The following is a 20,907-nucleotide window of genomic DNA, read 5'->3' on the forward strand; positions in this document are numbered from 1 at the left end:
CGTGTGTATATATTATTTATATGAGTCTATAAAATATACCAGGTCAAGCAAATTTTGTTCATTTGTTGGTTTGGATTGCTGTTTGTTTGATCATGCATAAGTCGTGTTAATTGCTGTTTGCCTGAATGATTAGATGTGTTTAGCTTCATTCTATTGTCTACTATGTTTACTTGTATTTATTTACCAAAATTGTGGCAAACAAAGGACTAGGAAATGATGGGTGCAGGCCAGATTTTAAGAAACGGCATTGACTCACTACATAATTTCCATTTAGAAAAATTGTATGTATTGTATCATGTGTGGATGTCTTGAAAGTATGGTAGGTATCAGCCTTATAGGCCCATGTTAAAATTATACTCACATATCGTAATATTTTAAGTGAAAGTGTAACGTGAGAATAATTATTTTGAATTCTCAATACATTTTAAAGTTGTAGTAAAACAGCTGCAAATGATTATGTTTTTTGAAAAAGGTGTTACTAACAATGCACTTTAAATATTTGGCTTTTTATAACTGCCAAGAATGTTTCCACATTATGAAATGCCATCATTTCTCAAATCCAGCGTTATGTTTGAAAATAATGTGTAAACAATTTTGTACAATTTGCCACAAAGGAGACATGAACTTGAACACATTTTTCAAATATGCCTAATCTTATTTTCTTTTTCAGCAGGCTTGCAGATATGTGGTTACGAGGAGTCGTAGGCTATACTTTAGAGCCCAGACTCCTACCCTCCCTTTTCCTTTCCATGATGGTCACTCTTGTGATATTTTCTTTATGGTGTATTTCAAACTATTGTGAACCAAGGCACTTTTCCTTAACAGTCTCCTCATTGAATTGTTATTACTGTCATAATTTGAAAAGACAAACTTTCCCCATACTGAGCGTTAGAAGTGGCCTAATATTTGCAACATTTATGCTTCCAAATCTGAGTAATAAGGGCTTGTCAGTGGATTTTCTTTCTGAACCACTACAGTCTTCTTTATTGTCCTGTTCAACATTCAGAAACATAAAGAGGATATGTCTAATATAGTGGAACTCTGATGTGAGTATCACAAATGCCTTCACCAATGATGCACTTTGTTAAATATTTGTATGTGAATATATTACATTCTTCTAAGACTAACTCTGACAAGCTACTTTTGCAAAGATAAGCTTGTCCACAATGTAAAAGCTACCTTCTGTTAACATATGTTCAAATGGAATGAAAGAAAAAGACACTACAATGGGAAATATGAAACAGTAAAAACTTTGCACACACAATAATACTGCATGTAAACCTATACCACAATTTAAGCAAGTGTTTGTGTAACAACTTCAGTACAGAGTAAAATCAATAGTTAAGATAGAAAACAAAATTAAAATGTCATTGAAAATGATTAGATGTTAGGAGATCTGGAAATTTCTATTTGATCAGTTTTAAAATCATAGTTTAATTAGCTTTAAAACTATACAGAAAATCAAGGATTGCAATTTAATCGTGGCATTGTTCCTGTGGCTTCTTTATTGCACAATGATTACCTAAGAATAATTATAGTTGTGAAAATAAATCAGTCTATTCCCTTAGCCTTATGATTCTGTTATTGCTGAATGCTTGATTTAAAGAACTAACAATAATAAGAAAAAGTACTCCATAAACATTCAAAATTGGAAATAGAGTATGATAAAGCCAGCTAACAACAAATGACAACTTTGATAAAAACAAATCTAGATCAAGCATTTTGTTGCTAGATTCTATCTGGACTGAGCATGGACAAAATATACGTCCGCCTATTACAACAAACAAATGGAACATGAGTTAAGGTAAGAAATTGATGACAGAAGCACGGTCGAACCACAGCTTATACCAAGCGGGTCCAGCATTAGATACATTATTTTGTTCTTTATTGATGAGGAGTGATTTAATTGATAGTTAGACTTTGAATTTGACTTTGGACAAATCCTACAGTTTATCTTGAATCTAAATATTTGGAGAGTTTATTCAAAGACAAAATGTGTTATGGCTAACATAAGCTTTGCAAGCTTCCTCATAAAATAAGATGATGGGGTTCTGTGTTCTCCAAAACACTTGACAGGTAATGACGTCAAACAGAGCTGGATGTATGCACATCAGCATTTTAATGAGAGTTCTCATTGTTGATTGTACTCAAGAAATCTGAAATCACATTTTCTCCAAGTAATTTATGATTTTTCTGCATAATGAACAATTTTCCCCGAGCGCACATGAAAATGCAACAATATCTGTCTGTCCTCATATGTGCTAGTGCATGTAAGAGAACATTTCATAACAACTGCTACTCTAACATATTTGCATGGTTTTTAATCAATAATAGAAAATACATTGGTTTTCTTATATGATGAAATGTTTTTGTGGAATAAGATTATAGCTTTTATGAATTTGCAAATCAATGCATTGTTAATTTTCTTCTATTTGTTTAGATTGATGTATTTTTGTGATCTATAAAATGCATTAGGAGTGAACATAGCAAGATAAGTAAATCACAGATTTCCACTCATGCTCCAGATTTACAGTTCATGCTTCAATGCACTGTCCATTGCTATAAATATGCACTGAGATATCAATTTTGGAAAATATTTCCTTTATTGGCGAAATCAATTGACCTACACCTCCAAGAAAGATAGGTATTCTCCTGTCCCACCTAGTAAAGGTGGAGCTGCACATCTTTCCAGTGTGGAGACCAACTTACAAGCTGTTTGAAAATACCCAAAAGTGAACATTTAGGTGTGTTAACCACATTTTTCATGATCATTCATAGGAATACCAACTACTCTGCTCAGCTACAATAAGGTTGAATAAGATATGCTAGGGAAGCAGATTCCCATCATTTGTAAATCCAATCTGAAGATGTTATTATCCCATGCAAGTGCCAGCTTTAGATAATTTTTTTACATAAGTAGAATGCTACTTGGGCAGAGGACAGTCGTTGCTTGTGTGGAAGAATTTGTGGCCCCCCTAAAAGATGCCTATGCAGTGACAGACTTCAGCTCCCATTTGGATCTCTGCTTCTAAGATCTTGTCTTGCACCTGAGGAGCTAGCCCCTTACAGCGCACAAGGTCAAGAAGCTCTAAGGACTGATACTGCTATGGAACAACTTCCCCTAAGGTAGTGATGTGTAGAAGATACCAAGAACACATTTTGCAGAACTAACCTAGAGAAAACCAACAAAATCAGAAGGATCTCTGGGAAAAACCGAATTGACTGGTAAAAAAAGATTTTTTTTAATGTACTCAACACAGTTTGTGATCAAGAAAGCAGTTTTCAGTCATAATTCTGATGGCAAACAATCAATATGTTACAGATTACCAGGTTGGGGTGATAACTGATTTACAAAATGAAAGGGCTCCCCTTTGGAGCCCCTTCCTTTTGTGAATTGTTGGAAAAGTTTCAGGGAGAACAGACAGTAGCCCACTCTCAGAGAAACTTTTTACAAACAACTAAATAAAAGTCTAACAACTTTTCTTTAAGAAAACCGGACTGCCTTAAAAAACAAAACAACGTTTTTCATTTTTGAAATGCAAAGATAAGGATTGTGGTCTGCTGTTGCAGGTCGCCATAAATGTATTTTCATCCAATCGGAGGTGCCTAACAAATATTCATTAGCTCCCTCTCCCCCCCACACCCAGGATCAATATTGCATGAACCAACGTATTAGTACATAGGGCGGTTTGGAAAATAATTTATTTCTGGTCTGAAGCCTGGCACTCCCCTATCAATCAAGATTTCTAAAAGTCTGCATCTCATTGTTAAAATTGGCATTGCCTATTTTATGCAAACACAGGCTGTATCTTCTGCACTAATAGGATGTATGCATTTACTTTTTCTGATTTCTATCTGTATTCTCTGCACTTGTTTAAAGAAGATTGCTGTAAGGTATGTGATGGTGCAAGTCTTCTAAAAAAACTTGACCATGCTACAGAAAAAGACATTTACACATCTCTCCAACCATTTTCTTGCAATTTACCCGGGTACCTATCAGTTTATATTATTAAGTAGAAATATAGACCTGCACAAAGAATGGTTGAAAAATATTCAGTATAGAGGCTTACATAAATACTTTTGTCTTTGAATGGTGTCGACAGGAGATATGTTGGCCAATTAGAAGACATCAAAGTTTCTCTAGAGTTGGCCATTTAAATTTTTTACCCTTATTCCTCTCATGTAACAATAGGAAAACAAGATTTACAATAAAATATTTCTGGACAGTCTTAAAAACTAAAAACAGTCATATACAACTACGGTACGAAAGACCAGGCTTCTCATTTCCTTTTATTTGCTTCCAAATTTGTAGCAGACATTGAGCCAGAAACAGAGGCACACATATGAAAAGAGTAATGGGAATGTTGATTCACCACCAGTAGCTGAATGAAGGTGCCCTCTGATGCTCTGAACAAGATTGGCAGCATTGCGATTTTTCAAGTATCTTGTGCATTTAAAATCACGGGAGGCTCCACAAATCATATTTAATTCATAAATGTCAAATAATTGTTACAAAAAACAGCAGAATCAGTGACTTCCACATTATTGGGCATTTTTTAGGGGACATATTAGAACTGCCATGTTTTGGAACGATACAGATATACCAATACCCACAGTAATCATATGTCCGGGTGCAAAAATACCTATATGGTGGAGTCCAGGGTCAGAGAAACCAAATATATTTGCACAACATGTTTAAATATAAGGGCAAAAGAGATTTTAGATATCTGAACTAGGTACAAAACAAATGTTCAACAATGAAAGGAAATCCATCAGGAATGGAACTACAGTACATGTTTTTAAACTAAAATCCAAGATCTCCACCACGTCTCAAAGATATACATAGTGCAGTACACTCCACCCATTTGACATATATATTATGAATGACCTCTTTAAATACTAACAGTACATACAGTATGGGTGCAACATCAAAGTGCAACACTATTTTTTGTCATTCACAGACTACATGTTTATTTTACTAATGGTAACTTTACGATCGTGGAGACTCCACACAGATAGGACTGACCCATATTTTTATGTGCGTAGCTTTCTGTCCCGATCATGGAGTCTTAGTAGTTCTAAAATTATATTAATAGAATACCATAGTTTATGAATACCAGAAGAAAAAAAACCCAGTAAACTGTATAAATCAGGGCTGGAGTTTATTTTCTCTCACAAGAAGATTCACAAATATGTTTCCCACATCAGTGCTCGTGCAGGTGGGGAATAATGTGCAAAAACGTTAAGATGATTGACTTGAAGTGCCTCAGGAACAGATTAAGCTGTATCCCTGGTTACAGATTAACCTCTGAACCCGACACAAATCCTGAGTTGGGACAGGACTGATGCGGGGGAATCTTCAATGTTTGCAAGATACAGAGGTTTCTGCTCCCAGGATTGCAGCTTATGGTCCTAAACTGCTTATATAACACACAAGTTTTTGATTTCTCAATTACAGACAGGACAGGGATTTCAAGAACCGCACATAATATGCTTCTTTTGTCCCAAATATTGTTTGATGAGGAAGGCTTGCTAAATTCAGTAGATACTCATCCCTTTAGCCAGGTTCCTCATGAGAGCATATGTATTATTAAAGCCGTGTGGCCACACTCACTGTCTGATATGAATGACGACAAGCCTGCAAAATCAAATACTTGAGATCGTCTCTGGCCTTGTCCTCAGGCCCCAGTTGTGATCTGACCCGCAGACATAAAAAGTGACCTCAAATTTGAAAAGGCTAGTTGGCTCTTGAGTTGTGCAGAATGATTTGGTGTCTAAGAGTGTTAATATATTTTTGTATAATATACATAGAGAATGAATTACCACTTCAAGTATGCATGTTTTTGGTCTAGCTTTCAATATGGTTTACTTTATTTGAGTTTGTGACAAGTCCCATTACCTAGAGAAAGTAAAACACTGAATTGCTGCTGAAACATACATGTCATGATTGTCAGATCTTATTATTCCTTGAAATGTCTTTAATGTTAAAAAAAAATAGGTAATGAGAAGGCAGATTACGGTGTTTTGTCACTGTGTACATCCAAGAGCACAATTGGGAATGTGAATAAGCTACATCTGTTTTACGCTACAGCCTTTCTTAGCTTTTCAGAAAGTTGGAAACATAGTGAAGTGTTAACTTGCTCCATTTTCCAATCAGTTTAAAAAGAATTTCATACCTTTCACTTTTAGGAGAAATTCACCATATTCTGTGCACCAGAGGTCTAATTCTAGAGTAAGACCACATTTTTCTAAATAACTTACAGCCTATTCAATAAGGTATTTCTAAGTAAGCCTAAAATACTCTTATGTACTCCTACATGCCTTTACGAATTAGAACCTAAATATTTAAATAGGGAATAAAATGTTTTTTTCTGGGAATGTTCATATATATTTAATAAAGATAGAAATGGCTGGATCTTCTTTGCACTTTTGCGATTAGGGAGTTAGATATTTCAACTAGTTCACAAAGGCATATAGATGTATGTAAAAGAGTTCTACTTACTGTGCTTATACATGATTTTGTAAATTGTTCCCCTGCATGCTAAAGGTTGATTGAAATAGCTGCACTATGGGTGATAAGTTAACAACATGAGAACATGCTGCCAGTAAGATTTACTCTCACTTTGAATGCATTATTTAAGGACAGGTAAAATACACTCTACTCATAAAAAAGCAGTACAATTTGCATGGTTAGCTGCGCTTTTGTAACATACACAAACAAATGCTGGCTGAAGGATGTGAGTGTCCAAGGAGTATACAATATTGGGATATTTAGCAAAGCTACAATAAACACATTCAACAGCCTGTATGGTGGTTCACAACAGAAGAAGAAGGTTTTTCCTGCTTCTTTTTGGTTGTAAGTTCTTTATATTCCGTCTTTTTCAAGTAAGGAATTTTACAGACGTCAATTTGAGAAATCAACTGTTGATATGATTTTTTATGAAAGGGGTGTCCCTCACCCAAACTGTAATAATGCCCTTAATATGTGCAAGAGTGAGAAGACCTTTCCAGTTTAAATATACTCTTTCCTTTTGTGAATCACTTGCATTTGTATGATAAGCTAATACCGCTCTTACATTGCACATTAATCCCAGGAAAAATGTGTACATTATAAAATGGGAGTGCATTACACATGGAGAACAGAGCAATGGAGTAAGTTGTTCAAATCTCTTCATTGATGATTTGAACTCATGACAACATGTGCATTCCCATGTTGGTGTTAGGAGTCAGTCATGTAGATAGTACTGGGTGTCTCTTGCATGCAGATGGAAATATGATCTGCACACAACTTCATGGTCTTCTACATACCTGATGTAATAAACTGAATTTTTTTTTAAACATGTTAAGAATGTTTAGTGAGGACAGACAGGGAGTACATTTTCAGAAATAAATTCACTATCACAGTAGAAATATCCAGAGTTATAAAAGAGATATATTCTCTAACCAAACGCAAACGTCAATGGCTTCAAAAACAGAAAGCAGGTTCGGTAGCAGCTACATGTACTTCTATTGCTTCAGGTGTAACTGAGGAGTATACGTTCAGTCCAGTGCTTCCAACTTCGCATTTGCTGTTTGTTCATAAAGATACTGAGGAGAAAAAATACTTCATAAATGATGTTGTGAAAATGAAAGTACAAATTTTTTGAGACACAAACACATTGTTGCTTAATGCAATAGAGCAAAAATCAACATACAAACTGACCACATCTGAACTGTATGTAAGGATGAGGCATCCATGTTGGCAATGGTTGCCTCCCAGATACGCTCATTAGTACAGACTGATACCACTGACATTCCTTACTATTGTGGATAGGGGCCTGTGTTAAATTGTGTGTTAAGATGCTTGTTTACAGCCTTTTATAGACAGGATGCTCAGCTCGACATAGCTACCCACGACAGTCTCTAGATCATGGGACAACCTGAGGCCCAGGCAGGATGACAACAGCTCACTACCATCCTCACTGCCTCATGCAAATTATTTAATCATCCAGTCCAACCACCCTATTCGAATACGGAGGGGATTTGGTGAGCCACCAGTGGCAGGGAGAGAATACCATTATCTCATTTTCAGACTTCAAGGCTCCAGCCCTGTTTTGTAACTTGAGTACAGTCAGTTAAAAGCGCAACCTTTGGCAGAGGGAGTCTGTTATACTTTGATTGCTTACTCATTCATGTGTAAGCAAAAAGGTGTATGCTAATTTAATTTCCATATATCATAAAATGAACTTGGTGGCAAAAAGAGATACCTATAGAACATAGTCTTCATAATCTTCCTCAAAGTTATCAAATGCCATGCATTTTCAACCTTAATAATGTGTACTTTTGAGACAGAATATATACAATGATTGAAATACAGGCATACCATTCTCTAATATATATTAAAATGGCTGGCTCTGTCACTATGTGGACATATTGAGCGAGAAGCTTTTTTAATGTCCCTTGCATATGCCGCATGCAAGTAATGAACCGTAACCTCCAGACAAAATTCTCTGGAGATACAATACAATATTTAGCCAAAGAGAGGATCAGTAAATGCCCTTAGAAGGAATTAATTCATCGGTATAGAGTTTACAGCTATCTTTTGAGGCTGATGGGGCCAATGTCTCTGAAGTAAAAAGATTCAATCATTTACATTTTTTCTTTACTTGTGAGGGAAAGGAGGAGAAGGGCACCAATGCAATATTTCCCAAAGGAGTGGCTAGGCTTCAAAAGCTCCCACCTAGGGGAAGGCCAGGTGAACCCAAGAGATTATTGGAAGGCACTTTTTAGAATCAATTGTTTTAGGTTGGAATGTGTCCAATTAACAGTGCTCATTCTAAAGAGACCCCATGTTGGTAACATCATTTCAAGGAATGCAGAACCTCAGATACTCCTGAAACAAAGTGAATTCTCTTAAGCTTTTTTATTCTGTTGCATTGTACACTCCATGTGCGGGTTAAAGAAGAGTTCATGAACAGGAAGTGCTTGTCCTCAGAGCTGGTTAGTTGACACATTCTGAAGCATCCTGGGTAAAAGGTAGCTACTGAAATCCAATTTAGGATTTTGTTTTGGTGTCCTTGGGACCCAAGAGCTCAAAAGATGTGTAACAATGCTTTTATGTAAACTCTTCTAAACTCAATTGTAAGTAGTTCCAAGCATTCATCAAGATGCCCAAGATATGGACCCCTTACAACAATTGCAGTTAAGGCAAGGAAAGGTTCAAAATGAGGCTTTGAGTTGGCTAAGAACAGATTTTGAACCCCAGAGTTATGAATATTGACTGGCTAAAGAAACACTTCTAGTCCTAGTGTATTCTGAAAGCTAAACAAGAACACGGTGTGAAAAAGTGTTGACTGCTCCATAGCTACCAGATACAAGAAGAAAAAGTCAAAACTATATTCAAATCCTTATCTGTGAAAAACAATCACAATATAAGATTTAGTTAGGTACCTTTTTTCAAAGGTAACCATAGCATGCTCGCCAGTAACATCTGCAAGCCAAGTAAAAGAGGATAACTTGTATTATTTCTTTTACTTCAAGAAAATGCATGGCTAGTTTAACATGATCCAATTTTCTAATATATATGCTAGTTTTGACATTCCATTCAAATTGAGAAGTATATCCTTTACTTTTAAAGTGTAGAACTAAGGGAATCATATAAGGGAAAGCTGCATGAAGATCAGCTTTCATGTACAGGCTTGAAGAAGATAAAATTAGGCTTAACATGAAAAGTTGTTAGACTGCCCCGAATCTAAATGGGAAAACGCAGGGCCATGTTTTCTACATATTTTTATCACTGTATTGATATGTTTGCAAGGCTGCAGGCTTCACCTTTAGTGGCAATAGATGTAAAATGGTAATTGCCAGTGGAGGCGTGTCCATTAGTTCATTCTTATAAATACTTGGGCACGAGATAGCACAGACACTATCTTTGTCAATAATCTGAGGCATGTAGAAATATGGTATTTCTTAAGTGCTGTGGGACACAGAATATTTGGTTAGCAAGTTTAGATATGTGTCTAGGTCTAATTGGTGGAATGATGTAATGGAATATGAATCTCTTCAAAGTGTTGTCTGTTCAAGATAGGGGTTTCTTGTTGGGGCTCTGACAGCTAGCTAAGGAAGCAAGCATGGATACATATGTGGCCAAATTGTGTGTTAGGCTATTTATTAGCATCCATGAGAGAAAATAAAAGCTGGGCTTGCTTAACCAGGTATAAGTGTAGTCTGGGTTAAAGTAAAAAATTAGTCTAGAAAAATAACTATATAGTCCGAAATAAGTTTGTTACACTCCATCTGAAAACAAGCCCCAGTTAACCGTTATAAATGAATTAACTATCTCTCACAAATTCACTAAGCTTATGCATTCCCTGGATGACTGAGCAGGTGATCATGATACCAAATCTGAATCTGCTTTTTTATTAGAATTTTGTGGAGTATCCTCCATATTAAGGGGAAGAGAATGGTATGGTATGGTATTTTAGGGAATAGTTTGGTAGGAAGAGGTACCTGTTATGCACTCAGTTACTCAGTGCGGAGATTACAAGGTTAACAATAAACTCATGCCTTAGTAAATTAGTGCTGACTACTCAGCTAAAACTTGGGAACTTACTGGAAGAAGAACAAATGCAACTGCAATCTGCCTATCTGAATTTGCCAGTACAATGTTAGGCTTCATTTAGTTGTTATAGTTCCTAATATAAGGCAGTTCAAGATTCCCCCACTTCAGCTAGGACAAAGGTAAACAAACAAAACAGTCTCTTTACTCGGTGCCCATGTGTCGCCTGCAATCTCTTATCCTGACTCCCCTAAACATGTGGAGCTCCTCACTATGCAGCTATGTCAGGACCAGCGGCAGAACTAGGTAAGATACTAGACCTACTTCACCTGGAGGACTCACAACTTCTCCTTAAAGGTACAAGGCCATGATTCCAGTTGAATGGGAAACATATCTAAGGCTCCTTATAGGCAGGTTCTTACAGCCAAACGGGATGATCCAAAGTGGAATAAAGCATGACTGCCTTAGGGAATGGACCACAGAATGTGATTTCCCTAAGAAGACATTGGAAAATGATCATGAAATATGTGAACTATGCGCTGTAAGGTAATAGCTTTATTATGCGCTTAGTTCTTTATTCAGACACAGACACTTAGACCAGAAGACAGTACATTGAGAGTATTTTCATGACTGAAAACCAATTCAGCAGTCATGAATGGAATTACATGATCAAAACAATCACAATAAAAGGCAACAGAGGAACACAATCCTAGGAATCCTTGAGCAAGATAATTACAAACTATCATCAGGAGTTGTGAAAAACCTATGGTGAAGTGCAGAATCTTACCAACTCTTTATGTCCCAGTGTTAATGCATCAGAGCTTAAATGTTTGGTAATCAGTTTACAGGATACTGTTGTTACACAGCTGCATTTTATCAATGCATGATTTCCATAGCACCTTGCTGCAGTTTCTGACAATGCAGAGAGCAATGGATGTGCTATCTTTGCTGGACCCATAACATACATGCCCAGAGGCTTGTTGTGTTTGCGAAATATTGCTTACACAACTCCATGCTCCCAATTTCCCTGACACCCAGACTTGTTTGGACCTGCAAGACCCTGAATACATGTAGCCTTCATCCACACCCTTCTCCCAATCCTCATGCCCCTTGAATCAGCTTTGCTCAGTCTAAAGAATATGGGGCAGACATTGGGCCGAAGGTGTGGCCATCAGTCGTTACCTACTCCTAGCCCCCGTACGTCAGGAAACAGTGAACAGGACATCCTGTTATACAGGGTAGGCTATATTACTAAAAATCCACTGTGAAAGACCTTTGGGTCTGCCAGCAGGCTTTTATTGGGGAGCATAGTCGAAACACACAACCTATTTCCAAACCTCTTACTTCCAAAGTCATTAGTTGTATGGTGTAGGCACAGTGTGAAGAGCATGACCAAAAGAAAAACATTTAACCCGTCATCCTATACTCACAGACGTTGCCCAAAAAGAAATGACTAAGGATGTACAATTTTCCAAAGGTAACTAAGCCATTACCGCTGAAACGGGATATACATATGGAGCCAAGATTTATATTATCTCTCTGTAATAAATCATCCCCATTAAAATAATGAGCTTTAACACCTGTAAATACTTGTGATTAAATAATGCTGCCACGCTTTCCTATCCACAAGATTACTTTGCATGTCACTTAATCAACTGAAACAGGCTGTTCATTTATAGATATAAGCTACACATACTCCCATATCCAAATATGGCAGGTATTGCCCACATCTTTTTTGAAGTCACTTGATGGTGATACATATTAGTACCATATCCTTTCTAGCAGTAATAAAAATGCTTAACAATAGAAAATGCCTCTTGGAGGCACAGTTCTAACTCTTATCTAATCAGCGTCCCTTTTTCAGTTCAGCGTATATGGTGTGCTACGAGTGATTAAACTGTACATCTCCCCTTTGGCACCTTCAGAATAATAGGCGCTTTCTTTGTGCCAACCGCTGTACTTTTTTTTCTTAACTGTCCACAATGTCTTGTTGGTCATGCAGCACTCCCCTTTACACACTAGCTGTAATATCTTTCTTGCCCTCCTAATCCTGGCCAACACCATGCCATCATTCAGGTCATGTGTCAACTCCCTAGGCTGTGCCTGATGATTATGTTGCTTGTTCTCCGTATCCTTCACTAGACTTCAGTTTGTAGCACAGCAACAGGTGGTTGATGTCCTTAACCTTTTCTTTAAGTCTCTAAGTCTAAATTGCCCTCTAAATCCCTCATTTCGTTTTTGCTAGATTTTGGTGCAGGCATACTGGAGACCAGAATGTAGACTCCGGACAGTATCCCGATGCCGAAGTCCAGAAATTACATAATTTGTAAATGACACATTTTTTATTTATGTGTTGGTTTTGAAAATAGCGAAATTAATAGCTTTGTCATTTACAATGCCAATAGTTTTAACTTTCGCAAATGTGACACCGATAGCATTTGTAATGCAATATGTGTTGTATTTAAGTGACTTAGATGTATTGATATTACAAATAACAATGGCTTTTAATTTTTTTTACATAATTAATACTTTATAAAAGGTATTGTAATTTATATTGGCAATAGCTTAAACTTTTGTAAATAACTTTTGGGAAGATTATGTTCAGTGTATTTTATTGTGACAAAATCCAAGAACAGAAGTGAAATATCAACATCTTTTTGTGACATTTGTAATAAAGCTTGAAACATTGAGAGAACATATTTGAATCAGTTGTTGTTGAATGGTTGCACAGATTGATGCTGTGGTTGCACAGATTGATGCTGTGGTGGCGCGGAGTGATGTTGTGGTAGCGCTGAGTGATGCTGTAGCGTTCAGTGATGCTGTGATAGCGCATAGTGATGTTGTGGTGGTGCCGAGTGATGCTGTGGTGATGCGATAGATAGAGGGAGGGGGAAAGATAAATAGAGGGAGGGCGATAGAGAGATAGAGGGAGGGCGAGAGAGAGATAGAGGGAGGGCAAGAGAGAGATAGAGGGAGGGCAAGAGAGAGATAGAGGGAGGGCGAGTGAGAGATAGAGGGAGGGCGAGTGAGAGATAGAGGGAGGGCGAGTGAGAGATAGAGGGAGGGCGAGTGAGAGATAGAGGGAGGGCGAGAGAGAGATAGAGGGAGGGCGAGAGAGAGATAGAGGGAGGGCGAGAGAGAGATAGAGGGAGGGCGAGAGAGAGATAGAGGGAGTGGGGGCGAGGGATAGAGGGGGGCGAGGGATAGAGGGGGGCGAGGGATAGAGGGGGGCGAGGGATGGAGTGTGGGCGAGGGATGGAGTGTGGGCGAGGGATGGAGTGTGGGCGAGGGATGGAGTGTGGGGCGAGGGATGGAGTGTGGGGTGAGGGATGGAGTGTGGGGCGAGGGATGAATGTATGGATGGAGTGGAGGGGATGTATAGATGGAGTGGAGGGGATGTATAGATGGAGTGGGGGGATGGAGTGGGGGGATGGATGGATGGAGTGGGGGATGGATGGAGTGGAGGGGATGTATAGATCGAGTGGGGGATGGAGTGGGGGGATGGATGGATGGAGTGGGGGGATGGATGGATGGAGTGGGGGGATGGATGGATGGATGGAGTGGGGGGATTGGAGGGGATGGATAGATGGAGTGGGGGGTGGAGTGGGGGGATGGATGGAGTGGGGGGATGAATGGATGGAGTGGGGGATGGATGGATGGAGTGGGGGATGGATGGATGGATGGATGGATGGAGTGGGGGATGGATGGATGGATGGAGTGGGGGATGGATGGATGGATGGAGTGGGGGATGGATGGATGGAGTGAGGAGATGGATGGATGGAGTGGGGGAGATGGATGGATGGAGTGGGGGGATGGATGGATGGAGTGGGGGGATGGATGGATGGATGGATGGAGTGGGGGGCTTGGATGGATGGAGTGGGGGGCTTGGATGGATGGAGTGGGGGGCTTGGATGGATGGAGTGGGGGGGATGGATGGATGGAGTGGGGGGATGGATGGATGGAGTGGGGGGGATGGATGAATGGAGTGGGGGGATGGATGGATGGAGTGGGGGGATGGATGGATGGAGTGGGGGGATGGAGTGGGGGATGAATAGATGGATGGAATGGGGGGATGGATGGAGTGGGGGGATGGATGGAGTGGGGGGATGGATGGATGGATGGAGTGGATGGATGGATGGCTGGATGGAGTGGGGGGATGGATGGAGTGGGGGGATGGAGTGGGGGATGGATGGAGTGGGGGGATGGAGTGGGGGATGGATGGGGGAGTGGATGGGGGAGTGGATGGATGGATGGATGGATGGGGTGGATGGATGGATGGAGTGGGGGATGGGGGATGGAGTAGGGGGGTTGGATGGAAACACTACACAAAACATAAGCTCTTGTGAATTAGAAGGCCAAGATTACTATGGGCAGTCAGAGATGCAGGGTGAGGCAGGGCTTTAAGTGGGAATAAAAACAAGCAATGGGACCGTGACAGTCAGAAAAGAACACATAATAGTCCTAGGAAGGTCACACGTGCAAACATTTCTATTTTTAAAATTTGTATTCCATCAAAACAAAAAGCATTTATTTTACTGTCTTCTTCATGGACATACCTATGTTTGTATTTCTTAAATGTGTGATGTTACTATTTATTGCCCATGAAACACGTTCTCTTGTAAGAGCCGCCCTTTTCCCCAGGTCTAAAAACGGGTGCTCTGAGAACCTGTTCAACAAACCACAGCAAAGCTCTTCTTGAAGATTTGTATGAGAGGCCCCTTTCTGCCGTTCTCTGTAAACATTGGACAGCAGAATGAAAACGATTTGACTGTTTGCTTAGCAGATGTCAGACAAAGGATTTGATCATATAATGTTGAAAACAGATAGGGAGCTTCGGGGCTAAAGCGGCACCCGGTGCCATAATTTGTTCTCAATGTCCCGGAGACACCAAAACAACCGGGTGGATAATCTGGAGAGCACAAAAAGTGGAGGACAGAGAGGTGAGCCAGACGCTGCCCCTGGTTCACCGGGCAGCCCCCAGTCTGTTTAAGGGACTGCTGTTTGTATTTGCAACTTCCATGTATTCCCCCAACACCACTAGTGTGTTGGAGGTCTGAGGGGCACTGCCCTCGAAATATGTTGATTAAGCAATTGCGGTTGTACGCTTCTCACTGACCTCATCTGGACTGCAGCGCAGGACGCGCTTAGGGAAGGATGCCAGAAATATAAGCCTCGCAACATTAACAAAACAAAGAAGAAAGCAACCAAAGGGAAGGGAAAGAGTAACACCAGAACGAAGGATAGGAGAAATGACAAGCGTGTTGCTGCCATGACTGCAATCCAAAAACATGATAGGAAACATTATGAATTAATGATTGACTTCAAGACCTTCAATGTAAGACACTATCATTAAGATATTCACAGGGTTTCAGCTAATTAGTTACACATACAAACATGTAAGCTCGTGGCTTCTGCCTTTCCGAGGGTATTGTCAAGCATGACCTTTCTCTAGGAGTGCAGCAGATGGTCCTGTTTATGACCTGCGGAGCGCCGCTTCAAGAGCCTGGTTGGGGGGGGTGGGGGCGGTTGAGCGAGTGAGAGGGAGGGAATGAACATATGGGGATGGGGTGTGAGGCCAGGCGGAAGTGCAACTCCAGAGATTTTAGTGACTCTGTCCCATTCCTTCACAAAACTGTAGAAGGTAAAACGCAAAGGCCAACCAAACATGTCACGATATGCCACAGCACCGACATGGTGGAGGCAGTCAATGGTGCTTGCGTCCTGTGTCTGTCATGACACCACCACAAGTCCCTCTTTCTTCTCAAACTGGCCTAGTTGACGGGCCACCCCTGTAAAAGAACCCAGCACCAAAAGGTACTTTAAACCAGCTCAGTTCCGGAAGGAAATGGTGGTTAAATCTGCATCTCATGCTTGGGGAAACCCGAGCTCTGGCTAAGGCACATAAGAAAGCCAAAAGTATGTTGGGTGCATACACATGAGGTAGGGGGCATATGTGGCAACCAGGGGAACACATAGGTTAGGTTGCTCAAAATAAATAAATGTTACAAAGATGATATCCATCATTAGGCTAGCTTCCGGAACCACAGGTGTCAGTGCTACAGGTTGACAAGAGGGATGCAAAATCCTGCTACAGGGAATAGAGTAAATCTGCAGTAGCCTGAGGCCGGTGGTGTAGCAAGGGTGCCATGTGTCTTAATGCGAGTAAGAAAAGAAGCAGATGGGGTTTGGCGGTCACTGAAAACCCTGGGCTTTTGGGCCAGCGTCCTTGCAGTTAAGCATGCAGCTGCTGCCTTAGATAGGTCACAGTTCATCCGTTTCTTTATAGAGTTTAGCAGTCCATCCAATTAAAGTTGCACGTTTACAGCCTATTTTTAGCAGGAATATTTTCCGTAGCATTCCGTAGTCTGCGTTTAATCAAAACTGGAGTGGGTGAACCAGCAAACAGCAGTCATGGCAGAATCTGGGTAAAATATGTGACACTATAAAAGTCATTGTTTAAATCGTATCACAAATTTATGCTCATTTAAATAATGGAAAATGACATGCAAAAACTGAAATGGCATAATAGGCTACATTTTCTTTTCTGCCATCCCACGCCAAACCTGCAGGTTTCTCGACTAACCAGGAAAAATTTGTAAAAGCAAGAAAACTAACTTCTGACTTCCTACTAATTTTTCGGTTAATTTACTCACTCGACAAGCACATTAAATGTTTAAGAGGTGCATGGTTACAAATACAAAATAAAAACGACTTTATGTGAAGCCCATTGAAATGCAATCTACTTAGGAATGGTTACGTTAGACCATCATTGGTAGACTAGCTTCTCGTGAAGTAGAAGTTCTGTGTAAAACAAACACAGGGATCCCGGGAGCTCCTCTGGCTCAGGGGATTAGTGCACAATGTAAATACTTTAGCTTCAGTGAAGTGTAGCAATGAGATGAGGCCGGCGAAGGATTACGTCAGTATGCACATTAACAGATTTAGCTGTTGGTAGTCGAGAAAGTCCTGGTGTGGAAGGCCACAGCAGGCAAGACCTCAGGTGGGAGAGGCTGATGTTGAAGGGAGCTGGGAGACCTGCGAGACTTGCCCTAATGGAGCGGAAAGCCTAATGGGCAGAGGCTTGGACGGTATTCCCCGGGCTGAGCAAGCATCCATTTGTTCCACTCCCCGAGGAACGGCAGGCTATGCGCCTCGAGAGACGCTTGCAGGGCGGTGTGGCGGCCAACAGAGCTGGCAGCCTTCCTCCTCAGCCGGGCAATTGGGGCGGGGATGGGCTGTTCGCTAGAGTGTGCCAGTGACTAACACATGGCTGGAGAGCAGTCAATGGCTGTCGGGTGTGCTTAACCAACTCGAATTGTAAGTGTACTTGTTTGGTACCGTTTAAGATTAAGGGGCATTTAACAAATGAGTTGCTGTTCACGTCAGACAGCGTTTCCTGGTAATACCAACGCTAAACAAGCATTGGCGCCGCTCGGCAATAAAAATAAGACGTGTGCGTGCCTGCAAGTGAAGCTGACATCACAGTAAATAAAAACAAGCAATGGCGCCCGGGGGAGCAGCAGCCTTTGATGTGCGAGCACGTGAATAGGAAGAGCGGCCGTGGGAGGTGGGAGGGGAAGTCGGAGAGTGTGAAGTGCAGGCGGGGAGCGGAGCCTTTGAAGTGTGCGAGGCACTGAGAGACAGATGGTGGTTTGTGACGTAGCTGGTTTGTGAACGCGCACGGAGCACATGCACTGTGGCAAATCAGCTGTTGGTTTCAAAGCTTATTTGGCCCTCAATACTCTCGTCCATTTTTCACTAAGTGATAAATAGTCGAGACCTAAAAATCCAATCGGTAGAAGGAAAATGCTACTAACCCTGTATGCAGCTGTTCTTGGCATATAGAGCTGTAGAGCCACATGGAAAACTGCTTTCCTCATGGGTATCACATCACGCAGAAGGTGGGTGAACTGGAGGCATTAACTATAGAAGAACCCTTTTTACAAATGCACCAAAATAAAGCGGTTCTCTGGACTAATCCTAAATTCCTTCCAAAGTCATTTCTGTTTTTTATATGAATCAATCTGTTGAGTTACCAGTGTTCTCTCCTCAACCAGATCAAGTGGCAGAACGTGCCCTCCACACATTAGATGTGAATAGAGCATTGCTTTATTACATAGAAAGGACAAAACCTTTCCATAACACAAATCAACTTTTTGTTGCTTTTGCTCCACTACACAAAGGCAATCCCACATCAAAATCAGGTATTGCAAGGTGGATAGTCAAGTGCATTCAAATATGGTACGCAAAAGCAAAGCGAACATTAACAGTTCCACCTAGAGCACACTCTACATGCAAACTGAAGGCTTCTATGGGATTTTTAGGAAATATACCCATAGATGACATATGCAAAGCTGCAACATGTTCTACACCTCACACATTCACAAAACACTATTGTGTAGATGTGTTAGCAAGACAACAAGCTAGAGTGGGCCAGGCAGTTTTACAAACACTATTTCAAACCACTGCAACAGATACCGCCTTGAGAAATAACTGCTATGTAGTCTATGCACAGCATATGATCCACAGCTCATTTGTTTCGAACCGAAAATGCTACTTACCCAGTATGCATCTGTTCTTGGCATATAGAGCTGTAGAGTCATATGCGCCCACCCGCTTCCCCGGGTACCTATACGTGTTGCAGTAACATCTTACTTAGATACATGCATTCATGGAATCTACTTTTACTACTCTTACTAACTCCAGTATCATCCTCTGCGGAAAAACAATCTAACAATGAAGTTGATGCCCATGCGCACTATCACTGAAAGGAGGAGTCACCAACCTCGTGACTGGAAAGAATTCTTCGAAGACAAACAAAGTGCAAACATCCGGATCCAACACTAGATGGCGATCTATACACAGCATATGATATGCAGCTCATATGCCTCGATCCCAGAGTTATGAATTTTTAAAGTTCAAGGTAGAATCTAGTGCCTAATCAAAGCTCCAACCGCGGCCATTTAGTCACACAAGCTTGGATGAAAGTTGAAAAATAAAGCTGACCGCGATGGTGCATGGGTCAAATAGAAGAAGTGGATCAGCCCGGCTGCTGTTGCCTTCAGACTTAAAAATAATTGGGGGATAAATGTCTGAGATAGTAAAGTTCAGTGGGGCAAGGATGCAGGTGGTGTCCAAGGAGGAAGCCTCGTCGTCGGGGGAGCCCCTGGAAGAAGTGCTGGTAAAGATTTCAACATTTGAACTTAATTTGTTTGGGAAGTTGAAAATCTCCAGCAGGATGAAGCTGGAGGCTGTAGCCGATGAGACAACATAAAACCAGATACCCCAACTGGGAAGGACAGCTGAATAGAATTTGCTGCTACAGAGAAGAAGGTAGTGGGAGGTGCTGCTAAGTCAGACCAACCCGCAATGCACTTTTATGGATCGACAAGGAGGTAGGTTGCAGTGTCCTCTCGGTTCTCAGAACACTTTTTAGCCAATTAGTTTGGCTTTTGGCTATCTGGCCTCCTTTAGCACCACTACCAAGGGCCCAGGACCGCAGAGGCACCACTTGGACACTCAGGCTGGGTCCAGGTGCAGGTTAAAGATGGTTGGAGCCTTTTCAATCCCTGATGCTCTGATAAGTAGGCCAGTCAAGTAATCCTTGGAGTCCCTCTGGTATCCTGGGTTTAAAAAGTGTAACAGGGCTCAATCAGCAGGAACGGATTCTGAGAGTTCAATGCAGGCTTCAAGCGGCACAGCAGTCCTTCCAAGGGCACCAAAGCAGTCTTTTGAACTATAGAGCTGGCCACAGCAGCAGTCATCCTCTGAGAGCCCTTCTTCAGGTCCAGAAAGTGAGCTGAAGAGTGGCTCTGAGAGTTTTTTTTATATCTAGTGCCTTCTTTGAAATAGGAGAAGTTTCTAGAGATTTTCTTTTGAAGTGCTTGTAATGTCCTGCCTCCCTTGCCCTGGCTCCAAGCTGACTACAGGCCCAATGCAGGACACAACCTATTGATTTGTAAGAGAGGCTTTGCCCAGCTCTGCAGCGTCATCATGCCAGTGATAGCCCTACCAGCCGTTCTATTGTGTTAATCCCTCTATTATGTGGCTATGTGTGAGAAATAAACAAAGTGCTCCAGCCAACTACACCCAGTCATGTAACCCAGAAACATGCTGCAGGCACAAAATGGTAAGGGAAGGAATATACCAACTTTCTAAGTGGCATTTTCAAAATTTTGACTTGAAATCTGACTTTACCATTAAAGCATATTTTAAATTACAATTTCCTAGGCGCCAAACATTAACTTCCTACCCATGCCTAATCACAAGTTAGCACTTATTAAATTTAATAAGGCAACCCAAGGCTATCCTTTCAGAGACGTAGACCTCACAGTAGTAAAAAACAAATGTATCAGTTTCTCACAACTAGG

At 40.9% G+C, this 20,907-nt stretch overlaps 1 protein-coding gene across 1 annotated transcript in view; it reads right to left on the minus strand.

Moving 5' to 3' along the window:
- Positions 1 to 4,272: 4,272 nt before the first annotated feature.
- Positions 4,273 to 20,907, minus strand: part of EMB (embigin) — a 115,077-nt gene continuing 98,442 nt past the window's right edge. Inside the window, exon 9 of the mRNA XM_086960611.1 lies at positions 4,273 to 7,587. The gene's annotated coding sequence lies outside the window, so the exon portion shown is untranslated. The remainder of the gene's footprint in view (positions 7,588 to 20,907) is intronic.

This window comes from Lissotriton vulgaris, chromosome 3_1 (assembly GCF_964263255.1).
Source record: "Lissotriton vulgaris chromosome 3_1, aLisVul1.2, whole genome shotgun sequence".
Lineage (NCBI taxonomy): Eukaryota > Metazoa > Chordata > Amphibia > Caudata > Salamandridae > Lissotriton > Lissotriton vulgaris.